Raw genomic sequence first — 12,270 nt, 5'->3', positions numbered from 1 at the left:
GTTTGGACTCGATGAGCACTTCACTGACGTAATAAACCGGCCGCTGAACCGGATATTCCTTACCCTCTTCCTTGCGCTCCACCACCACAGCCACACTGACGGCTCGTGTGTTGGCAGCTACATACAGTAATAAGGGCTCCTTGTCAACCGGAGCAGCGAGGACTGGGGGCTCGGCCAGCTGTCTCTTCAAATCCTCAAAAGCAGCATTAGCAGCATCATTCCAGATAAAGTCATCAGTTTTCTTCATCAACTGGTACAACGGCATGGCCTTCTCACCCAAACGGCTTATAAACCGGCTTAAAGCAGCGATACGACCCGCCAGGCGCTGGACGTCGTTTATACACGCCGGCTTAGCCAGAGAGGTGATTGCCTTGATTTTTTCCGGGTTAGCTTCAATGCCTCTGTTAGAAACCAGGAAACCCAAGAGCTTGCCTGCAGGAACACCAAAAACACACTTGGCCGGGTTAAGCATCATCTTGTAAACCCGGAGATTATCAAAGGTCTCTCTAAGGTCATCTACCAGGGTCTCCTTCTCCCTGGACTTAACCACGATATCATCCACATAGGCGTGAACATTGCGCCCAATCTGGTTATGAAGACAATTCTGCACACAACGCTGGTAAGTCGCCTGTGCACTCTTGAGTCCAAAAGGCATAGACACATAACAGAAGGCTCCAAAGGGAGTGATGAACGCCGTCTTCTCCTGGTCCTTAACTGCCATTTTAATCTGATGGTATCCAGAATAAGCATCCAAGAAACTCAAGCGCTCGCAACCCGCCGTAGCATCAATGATTTGATCAATACGGGGAAGGGCAAAAGGATCAGCCGGACACGCCTTGTTTAAGTCCGTGTAGTCCACGCACATCCGCCAGGTGCCATTCTTCTTGAGCACGAGCACCGGGTTAGCTAACCATTCTGGATGAAAGACTTCGACAATAAACCCGGCCGCCAAGAGCCGGGCCACCTCCTCACCAATGGCCTTCCGCCTCTCTTCATTAAACCGCCGAAGGAATTGCCTGACCGGCTTAAATTTCGGATCAATATTGAGAGTGTGCTCAGCGAGTTCTCTAGGTACACCTGGCATGTCAGAAGGTTTCCATGCAAAGATGTCCCTGTTCTCACGGATGAACTCGATGAGCGCGCCTTCCTATTTTGGATCCAAATTGGCACTGATGCTAAACTGCTGAGATGAGTCACCTGGAACGAAATCAACAAGCTTGGTCTCATCAGCTGACTTAAATTTCATTGCCGGCTCATGCTCCGTGGTCGGCTTTTTCAGAGATGTCATATCTGTTGGGTCAACATTATCCTTGTAGAACTTCAGCTCCTCTGTTGCACAAACAGACTCTGCATAAGCCGCGTCGCCTTCCTCACATTCCAAGGCTACCTTTCGGCTACCATGAACCGTAATGGTCCCATTGTGACCCGGCATCTTGAGCTGTAGGTATATGTAACACGGCCGTGCCATGAACTTGGCGTAAGCCGGCCGCCCAAATATGGCATGATACGGACTTCTTATCTTGACCACCTCAAAGGTCAATTTTTCCACCCTGTAGTTGTACTCATCTCCAAAGGCCACTTCCAATTCGATCTTACCAACTGGATAAGCCGACTTACCAGGCACCACGCCATGGAAAACAGTATTGGACTGGCTGAGGTTCTTATCAATCAACCCCATACGACGGAAGGTCTCATAATAGAGGATGTTGATGCTGCTGCCTCCATCCATGAGCACCTTAGTGAACTTATATCCTCCCACCTGAGGAGCCACCACCAGGGCCAAGTGACCCGGATTGTCAACCCGGGGAGGGTGATCCTCCCTACTCCACACAATAGGCTGCTCAGACCATCTTAAATAGCGTGGAACCGCCGGCTCAACAGCATTCACCGCCCTCTTATGAAGCTTCTGATCTCGCTTACACAGACTGGTTGTAAACACGTGATATTGTCCACCGTTAAGCTGCTTTGGATTGGTCTGGTAACCCCCCTGCTGCTGTTGATGACCCTGGCCGGACTGCTGATTAAAGCCCCCTTGACCATTCTGAGGATTAAGATTTGAGCCGCCACCCGGGCCATTGTTGCCATTAAAGGCATTGGAATTCTTAAAGGCCTTCATGATTGCGCAATCTTTCCATAGATGAGTAGCTGGCTTCTCCCTAGAGCCATGCCTCAGACAAGGCTCGTTCAACAACTGCTCGAGCGTCGGGCCTGACCCGTCAGCTCGGGAAGGTGGCCTCCCTTTACGTCGCTGGCTGTTACCCTGTGAGTTGGCATTGGCCACAAACTCCATGCTGCCATCAGCCTTACGCTTGTTACCTCCTTGGTTTGCCGGGTTATGCTGAGGACCCTTGCCATTGCCGTTCTTTCTTCCCTTCCCTGTCCTTTCATCATCTGAAGTGGGGTCCTTGGTACTATCAGAGTCGGCGTACTTGACGAGAGCCGCCATCAGCGTACCCATATCATTGCAGTCGCGTTTGAGCCGCCCGAGTTTCATCTTCAGGGGCAGGAAGCGACAATTCTGCTCCAACATTAAGACTGCAGAGCCGGCATCCATCTTATCAGATGAATGTATTATCTCCTTGACTCGGCGAACCCAATGTGTCGTAGACTCACCCTCCTGCTGTTTATAGTTAGTCAAATCCACAATTGACATAGACTGCCTACAGGTATCCTTGAAGTTTTGTATGAACCGGGCTTTCAGCTCAGCCCAAGACCCGATAGAATTCGGCGGCAGCCCTTTCAACCAAGTGCGGGCAGTCCCATCTAACATCATGGTGAAGTACTTGGCCATCGCCGCTTCACTGACCTCCAGCAATTCCATGGCCATCTCGTAACTCTCAATCCAGGCTCCGGGTTGTAAATCAGCCGTGTAATTAGGCACCTTCCTAGGCCCTTTGAAGTCCTTGGGTAGACGTTCGTTGCGGAGAGCCGGCACTAAACAAGGGACACCTCCAGTCCTCGTAGGGATACCTACGTCGACGGAAGCCGTCGGATAAGCCGGGGGTGTCTGGTAAGCCGTCAACTGAGGCACCTGCTCCGCCTCTTGCCGTGCTCTGTCTTGGTCTGTTGCGTGAAAGGCTCCGTTATGAGCCGGGCCATGGCCAGGTGGCAAGTCATGGCGTCGGACATTACTTGAGCCGGTCGCTGAAACCATGTGTCTGCTATAACTCGGGCTCCGGCCTGGACGAGGGGTTGAATGGATCCTGTCCCGGCTGTAAGAGTACGCCTCTTGCTGCGCCAGAGCTGTCTGAAGGAGCTCCCTGACCCGGCGGGTTTCGACCGCAGTTGGAGAGTCGCCATCAATTGGGAGAGCCGCCAGCCGTGCCGCCGCGGCGACCATGTTTTCCAACGGGTTGGCATAATGACCCGGTGGTATTGGCACATACTGAGGCGGGGCAGGGTTCGCCCGGGGCGGTCCCATTACTTGGGGCTGAATTGGTGTCCCAGCCCCGGGCACTATGATCTCCGGCGGGTTACTAGACCCTGCACCTGGTGTGTTGAAGAGGTTTCGAGGATCATAAACCGGAGGGAGTCGAGATTGGGTCTTTTGATGCCTCCTTCTCATGACCTCATTGGATGCGTTTTGATCCATCGTGAGCCGGAAGGACTGTGCCTGAATCAGCTGAGTCTGGGCGTCGAGAGCCGCCCTCTCTGCAGCCATCCTGATCCCCTCGGCCGCCAGATCCTCCTTGGCCTTTGCTAGATCCAGTTTTAACTGTGCCACCTCCGCGTCATGTTGAACTTGATCCGCCGGAGCTACCGTAGCGGTCAATAGGACCGTCATCTTATCTGTAAGATCCATCAGCACCTGAGCCGGCGAAGGCACCGGGCTTCCTGACCCGGAGGCGGGGTTTTGAACAGGTTGCGCGCCGGCCATGAAGATTCCAACCCGGCTCGGCGGTTCAAAGGGGTTCGGAATGCTGTCTCCATCGGAACAACCCCTGAGCCTGCCATCTTGAAGTTGATGCAACGAGTTTGACTCATCCGTAGACGACTCGCCGTCAGAGCCGGTGGCCGTCTCATCACCAGATCCAGACCCTTCAGAGAGTCCTCCATGAACACATCCCACAAAAGAGCCCGGGCGGGTCGTGCACGCTGAGCCGTCTCGATGAGACCGGCGCAGAGATCCGGCTCAGGGCCCGGCTCACCAATCTTGCCAATGAAGACATGAATTCCGCCGAAGGGGACCCAGTACCCGTACTCAATTGAGCCGGCGTCGGGGCCCCAGTTTGCATCGTCAATGTAGAGCTTGCCACACGACTCTTGGTCATCCGGCCCACAGCGTATCCCTTGAGCCCTTCGAAGCTGTCCTTCAAGAACTCAAATCCACCGTGTGCGGGCCCCACGGTGGGCGCCAACTGTCGTGGAATTTTCACGGCAGATGTCCTCGAGCTAGGACTTAGTCGTGGAGCCATCGCAGCTAGGAAGCTTAAAGGGGTTAAACGGGACAAGGAACACGGGGGTTATACTGGTTCGGCCCCTTACGGTGAAGGTAAAAGCCTATGTCCAGTTGAGGTGGTATTGATTATGGTTTCGATGACCAGGGAGCTTGATTGCTATGCCTGGCTCTCGACGAGATCTTACTTGTCCCTAAATCGTCGCCGGGTCGTCCCTTTATATAGAGAGGTTGACGCTCGGCGCCTCTCAGAGTCCCGGCCGGCTCATAAGAGTGTCCGGCTCGGACTCTCAACTACTCTTGCCTTACACTACAAGTCTTGCCATACGGCGGTTTATCACTACGGGCCTTAAGCCATCTCCGGGTCTTAGGCCCATCATTGACCCGCCGTCTTCAAGCTCGGTACTGGGCTTCGCGTGATGACCATTATGAGTAACCCGGCCCCTCCTGGCGGGTGACTCTAAGGGTTATATCCTCAACAAATATTAAAATTTTGTCTTGAATCTTTCGGATCCGAATATTCATACCACAATTAAGAGAATTACATTTAAATTATGCCAAGTAGCATTCCACATCAAAAATTTTGTTTTTATCATTTACCTACTCGAGGACGAGCAGGAATTAAGCTTGGGATGCTTGATACGTCTCCAACGTATCTATAATTTTTTATTGTCCCATGTTATATTATATTCTGTTTTGGACATTAATGGGCTTTACTATACACTTTTATATTATTTTTGGGACTAACCTATTAACCAGAGGCCCAGCCCAGAATTGCTGTTTTTTGCCTATTTCAGAGTTTCGCAGAAAAATAATATCAAACGGAGTCCAAACGGAATGAAACCTTCGGGAACGTGATTTTCGGAACAAACGTGATCCAGAGGACTTGGAACCTATGTCAAGACATCAACCAGGAAGGCACGAGGTAGGGGGCGCGTCTACCCCCCTGGGCGCGCCCTCCACCCTCGTGGGGCCCATGTTGCTCCACCGACATACTTCTTCCTCCTATATATACCTATGTACCCCCAAACTACCAGATACGGAGCCAAAAACCTAATTCCACCGCCGCAACCTTCTGTACCCGTGAGATCCCATCTTGGGGCCTTTTCCGGAGCTCCGCCGGAGGGGGCATCGATCATGGAGGGCTTCTACATCAACACCATAGCCTCTCCGATGATGTGTGAGTAGTTTACCTCAGACCTTCGGGTCCATAGTTATTAGCTAGATGGCTTCTTCTCTCTTTTTGGATCTCAATACAATGTTCTCCCCCTCTCTTGTGGAGATCTATTCGATGTAATCTTCTTTTGCGGTGTGTTTGTTGAGACCGATGAATTGTGGGTTTATGATCAAGTTTATCTATGAACAATATTTGAATCTTCTCTGAATTCTTTTATGTATGATTGGTTATCTTTGCAAGTCTCTTCGAATTATCAGTTTGGTTTGGCCTACTAGATTGATCTTTCTTGCAATGGGAGAAGTGCTTAGCTTTGGGTTCAATCTTGCAGTGTCCTTTCCCAGTGACAGTAGGGGCAGCAAGGCACGTATTGTATTGTTGCCATCGAGGATAACAAGATGGGGTTTATATCATATTGCATGAGTTTATCCCTCTACATCATGTCATCTTACTTAAAGCGTTACTCTGTTCTTTTGAACTTAATACTCTAGATGCATGCTGGATAGCGGTTGATGTGTGGAGTAATAGTAGTAGATGCAGGCAGGAGTCGGTCTACTTATCGCGGACGTGATGCCTATATACATGATCATACCTAGATATTCTCATAACTATGCTCAATTATGTCAATTGCTCAACAGTAATTTGTTTACCCACCGTAATACTTATGTTCTCGAGAGAAGCCACTAGTGAAACCTATGCCCCCCGGGTCTATTTTCCATCATATTTAATCTCCCGACAACAAGCTATTTCTGGCGCCGTTTTTATTTTGCTTTCTTTACTTTGCATCTTTATCATAAAAATACCAAAAATATTATCTTATCATATCTATCAGATCTCACCTTCGTAAGTGACCGTGAAGGGATTGACAACCCCTTTATTGCATTGGTTGCGAGGATTTTATTTGTTTGTGTAGGTGCGAGGGACTCGTGCGTGGCCTCTGTCACGCCCAATATGCGACCCTATTCGAGAGGAACTCGACGGTCCCACCAAGGATAGACCCGCATATTGCAACGCTTTTGCAAGGTGGATATCATTACATCAACATTACATAATAGATGGGGATACATACAAGGCGTACAACTGCCGCAAGAATACAACAATATACATGAGAACAACATCCGACTACCGATGAAACATAAACAGAAGCTCAAACGACATCCACCCTGCTAGCCCAGGCTGCCGACCTGGAACCTATCCCCTGATCGAAGAAGAAGCAGAAGAAGAACTCCAAAACAAGCAAAATCGCTCTCGCGTCATGAGCATCGCATAACTTGTACCTGCAACTGTTGTTGTAGTAATCTGTGAGCCACGAGGACTCAGCAATCCCATTACCATGGGTATCAAGACTAGCAAAGCTTAATGGGTATGGAAAAGGATAAGTGGTGAGGTTGCAGCAGCGACTAAGCAATGTATGGTGGCTAACTTACGCAAATAAGAGTGAGAAGAGAAGCAATGGAACGGTCGTGAAACTAGCAATGATCAAGAAGTGATCATGAACTCCTACTTACGTCAAACATAACCCAGAAACTGTGTTCACTTCCCGGACTCCGCCGAAAAGAGACCATATGGCATTGATGCAAAAAAAATTCAAACATCAAGCAAACACCTCAAAACAAGGATGCAACAAGGTAATATGAAACTACATGCAAAACTAAGCAAGTTACATATAGAACATGCTCAAAACGGAGCAACGGTGCAACACATACACTCCAAACAAGATATAGCAACAATCTGTCCAAAACAGCAACTAGGCATATTGCAAGCATCATGAAAATATGCTACAGCACCCCAACATGAAAACAAAAGGCATGGACGTGATGTACAGGTAAAGCAGGATAAAACATGAACACTGAGATATCTCTAGAACTCAGTAGAATATGCTCAAAAGGACATGGAAAGATTGCAAATGATAACAGTTTCACAGATTTAGCAGAAATCACTGGACATGGCAGAAATAACATTAGGTTGCAAAGTTTAGAGCTATCAAACAACATGCTACAGGAACATATCATAGCAAACAAAGGCATGGCATGAATCTACTAATTGCATAGAACAAAAGTCCCTTACTGAACATGAGCTAAAAAGGCAGAGAAGATATGATGGCACCCATGTAAACATAGCAAGAGACATGATAGCTTTAGACTTGGTGAAAATAACAGTTCATGGCAGAAACAACAATAAGTAGGCATGTTGGTGAGCTTGTACCACTCACCACACAGCATTACATGGCATGTGAAGGCATCCAACAGTAAGATGGCATAATTATGAAGCTAAGCATGGCAAGATCAAGTTCATAGGGTGCATGGATTACTAGCAAAACACATGTCAAAACTAAACTTCATGTTAACAGGCTGACAGCAACATTATTTAGCAATTTGAGAGCAAGTTTGCAACAAGCTACAACAGGCTATAAATACAACCAAGGGCATGAATGGATACATCATAACACGTATAACAAAACACCCTTAGTGAACATCTCCGGATTATGCATAGAACTCAGGGTAGCATCAAGTTTACAGGGCATCACAATATAACAGTTACAAACTTGGCAGGAATGACCAAGTCACAGAAATCAGTAACATCACGGAGGCTACTTTCCATGCTTTTTCTAGTCACCACATAGATCACCAAAATACAAGACAAGCACCTATGTAAATATGGAATGATGTAGTTCAAAACACATGTAGAGCTCATGCTCATAGGATGCACACACAAAATGCAATGAAAAAGACAAATCACCAAGTTATAACAGTTTCAGCAAATTAACATCATATAGCACACTTGCAACGATTATTAGGGCATCAATATGATCTCAAAAAAAGATGGCACAATGGAACATAATGAAGAGCATCTCATGATAAACATTTTGATATATCATATCCACAAATCGGAGCAGCAAACACAAAGATAGAGCAGGTCAAAGATGCCTATATGATGCTGAAATACTAGGGACTTGGCCAAAATTACATGGGCGCAGGATAGCTAAAGTGCGCACGAGCGGGATTTAGAGGGGGGCTCACCATGAGCCTGGCCCAGGTCGCGGGGGAAGACGGGCTGGATCGGGGTCGCGGCTGGGCCGCAGGAGCTGGGCCGCGGGGAGGCGCTAGCCCACGCTGGCGCGATGCAGGCCGAGGCCCACGCGGGGAGGTGGCATCGTCCTCCTCTCGATCCCGCCTGGATCGAGGGAGGGAGGGGTGGCGGCGGCCGATGGGGCTCCGGCGAGCCCCCAAGGATGGCGGGGAGGCGAAGGGGGGGGCGGATCCGGCCTTGGCGCTCCGGATCCGGCCGTTTTCCGGGCGGCGGCGAGCGGAGCCGGCGTGGCCGGAGCTCAGCGGTGGCGGCGGAGGTCGCGGGCGCCGACGGGCACGGTGGCGGAGCTCGGCGACTCGGGCGCCCACTGTAGGAGGCGTCGGCGGCGACCCGGCGGGAGGCGAGGCGGCGGCGGGCGCACCGACGGCGGGGTCCGGCGAAGGGGCCGGGCAGCGGAGAGCGCGGGACGCGGCTCGCGTGGGCCGGATCTGGGCCCCGCGGGCCGCGCGGTGGTGGGAGGCGGCGGCGGGACAGGGGGCGCGCTGCGGTAGGCTGAGGGGGGCGGCGGAGGTGACGTGGCGCGACGCCATTGGTTGGAGCGACGTGGCTGCCGGCGGTGGACATGTCCGGCGGCGGGGTGGACATGTCCGGCGGGCGAGAGGGAGGTTTGATCTAGGGTTTCATCCGCAAATTTCGGGGGAGAAGGAGTATATATAGGTAGAGGGAGCTAGGAGAGTCCAAATGAGGTGCGGTTTTCGCCCACACGATCGTGATCGAACAACCGAGAGCATGGAGGGGGTTAGGATGGGCTAGTGGGCTATGGTGGAGGGGTGCTGGGCTGCAAATAGGGAGGGGTTTCGGGCTACGTGGTTAATCGTTGGGGCATCAAACGACCTCCAAATGGAACGAAATTTGACGATCGGTCTACCGGTGCTATACCAAGGCCACTCGACAAATCTCGGCCCATTCCGAGAATGTTTTTCTCCCGCTCACGAAACAAGGACTGAGAGGGGCGACGGGCGCGTGCGAGAGTGTCGGATTGCGAAACGGACAACGCGGAAAAGGACCGGATGCAGGTTTTGAAAAACATGATGATGCAATGCAGATGATGACATGGCAAAATGCAACACGCAAGCAAATGACATGTCAACAACGGCGAATAACTGGATGACACCTGGCGCATCGGATCCGGGGCGTTACAACACTCCTCCACTAACAAGAGATCTCGTCCCGAGATCTTAGGAACAAGACGGGAGAGAAAAGGGATGAGGTGAAATAAGAACAAAACAGTGAGGATGAACAAAGTCAAGAACACTCGAGTAGGAAAGAGGAATGTTGAATGACAGGAAGCAAAAGCTCAAGGAATAAGGCTGAATTTGAAACCACTCCGGTTAGGACAAGATAGAAAAGGAATAATAACGAAGGAATTTATGCAGCACTCCGGCTGAACAAGGAAAGAATAGAACATGAACTTGAGAAATGGAACGATACTTGGCTTGAGGAACAACACAAAACCTCCGGAAGACTTGAAAGAGTGGAATGAGAAGAACGGGGAAGAAGATGACAACTTCTACCATGAATGAAATAGAGAGCATCCTTAGAAGGAAACATTGAACGGAGTTGTTGGAAATTCAACAACAAAAGAATAAGCTTGTTGTGGACTTATGGATAACATCTCAAAATTTTGAGGTGGTAACCTACCACAAGCGGAAAAGATTGAAAAGCTGAGAAGAACGAGGAAATGCAAAACTCCACTTCAGAAGAATATGGAGAATTAATTGCACTTTGAGAAGCAAGAAGAAGATACTTGAGCTACGCCTACAAGAATCTTGATGAACACTTGAAGAATGACTTAAATCATGATGAGCCACCGTAGGAATTGACACGAATGACGAAAAGAGAATGAATCACCGGAAAAAATTAGAAAAGCATGAAGATACTTGAGGGAATCTAGAGACAAAAGAACGAAGAGATCGCAAACTGATTAAAGAGCAAAGCACCAGAAGAATATGGAGACGAACGAAAAGGCATGAATATAGAATAATCGGAGAACGGATTTGAAAACTTAGAACGAAGAAATATTCTAAAATGGAGGCCTCCGGATAATTGAGACGGAAAACAACTCCTGAAATACTCCGGATGGGTGAAAAGAATTGCACAACTGGAAACAACTTGAGAGGATAACATCAAGCTAGCGACATGAATCTTCGGGAGAACGGACAAGATTTAGGGAAAACTCTACTTCGGTCTTCAAATGTTGAGAATGACGACGAGAAACAACACCAAAATTGTTGATATACTCCGGGAGAATGAAAAGAGGAAAAGGTTGACCCGATCATGAAAGAATTTGAAAGCGATCTTGGAGAAGCATCTGACTGATGAAATTCATACTTACGTCAAACTTCGAAAAGGATTTGAGAATAGCTCCGGGAAATTAGAAGAGTCAGGTAAGATCCTGGGAAAAGACCTGTGGGTTAGGGCCCACTAAAAGAAAACACCGTTGAAAAAGGATTGTTGAACAGATAGATGATGCACCGAAACAATTGAACTATTTGAATGAGGTGATAACCTCGAATTAATTCAAACACAGACGAATCTCCTGAGATGTCTTCATCACTCCGGAATGATTAAATGATGAGAGGGGAACGAGCAACGGGAAACATTTGAGCCAAGGAAAGAATATAATCACTACCGATAATTGGAATTGAATCCACCGGAGAAGAAAAGAGATGAAGAATGTCAACCGAGACGAGAATTCACCGGTTGAAATAACTAAGGGAAGACTGGAGAGGCTCCGCACGAATGAAATTGATGCTCAAAAGAGACTCAAGCTCCGGGAATAAAGGGGGATGGGAGGGCGGGAAAAACAAAAACAACTTGGAAGGGGAAATCGACGAATAACTTTGAAGAGAAAACGCCGGTTGAAATCATTGAGGAAAGAATGCAAAGACTTTGCACGAGTAGGATGGATACTCGATTCGGACTCCGGTTCCGAGAAGAAGAAGGGTGGGCGGGTGGGAAAAACAAGGACAACTTCGGTCAGGGAAACACCATCAATTGAAAAGAGCTGAGGATTGATCTTGCAAAAGGTGACGAGGATCGAAACCACTCAAAGAGAGGTGCGCCGGATTGAAAAGAGGATGGACAACGAACGAAAACTAACCGCGAGATCCTAAAAAAATTTGAAGGGGAAGAGGGATAGTTCAAACACCTACGTCAATATTCCTCACCAAAGCGACGAAGGGGCTGAGGAGTAAAAAGAATTCCTACTCTCCGATATAACTAGACTCCGAAAAGTTTTTCTTCTAGACTCAACAACGGCCAAACTACACGATCAATCAAGGGGGGTCCTAGGGTCGGTCGAGGCTCTGATACCAACTTGTCACTCCCAATATGTGACCCTATTCGAGAGGAACTCGACGGTCCCACCAAGGATAGACCCGCATATTGCATCGCTTTTGCAAGGTGGATATCATTACATCAACATTACATAATAGATGGGGATACATACAAGGCGTACAACTGCCGCAAGAATACAACAATATACATGAGAACAACATCCGACTACCGATGAAACATAAACAGAAGCTCAAACGACATCCACCCTACTAGCCCAGGCTGCCGACCTGGAACCTATTCCCTGATCGAAGAAGAAGCAGAAGAAGAACTC

This window comes from Triticum aestivum, chromosome 3D, assembly GCF_018294505.1.
Source record: "Triticum aestivum cultivar Chinese Spring chromosome 3D, IWGSC CS RefSeq v2.1, whole genome shotgun sequence".
Classification (NCBI taxonomy): Eukaryota; Viridiplantae; Streptophyta; class Magnoliopsida; order Poales; family Poaceae; genus Triticum; species Triticum aestivum.
Note: the sequence above shows the minus strand (reverse complement) of the source record.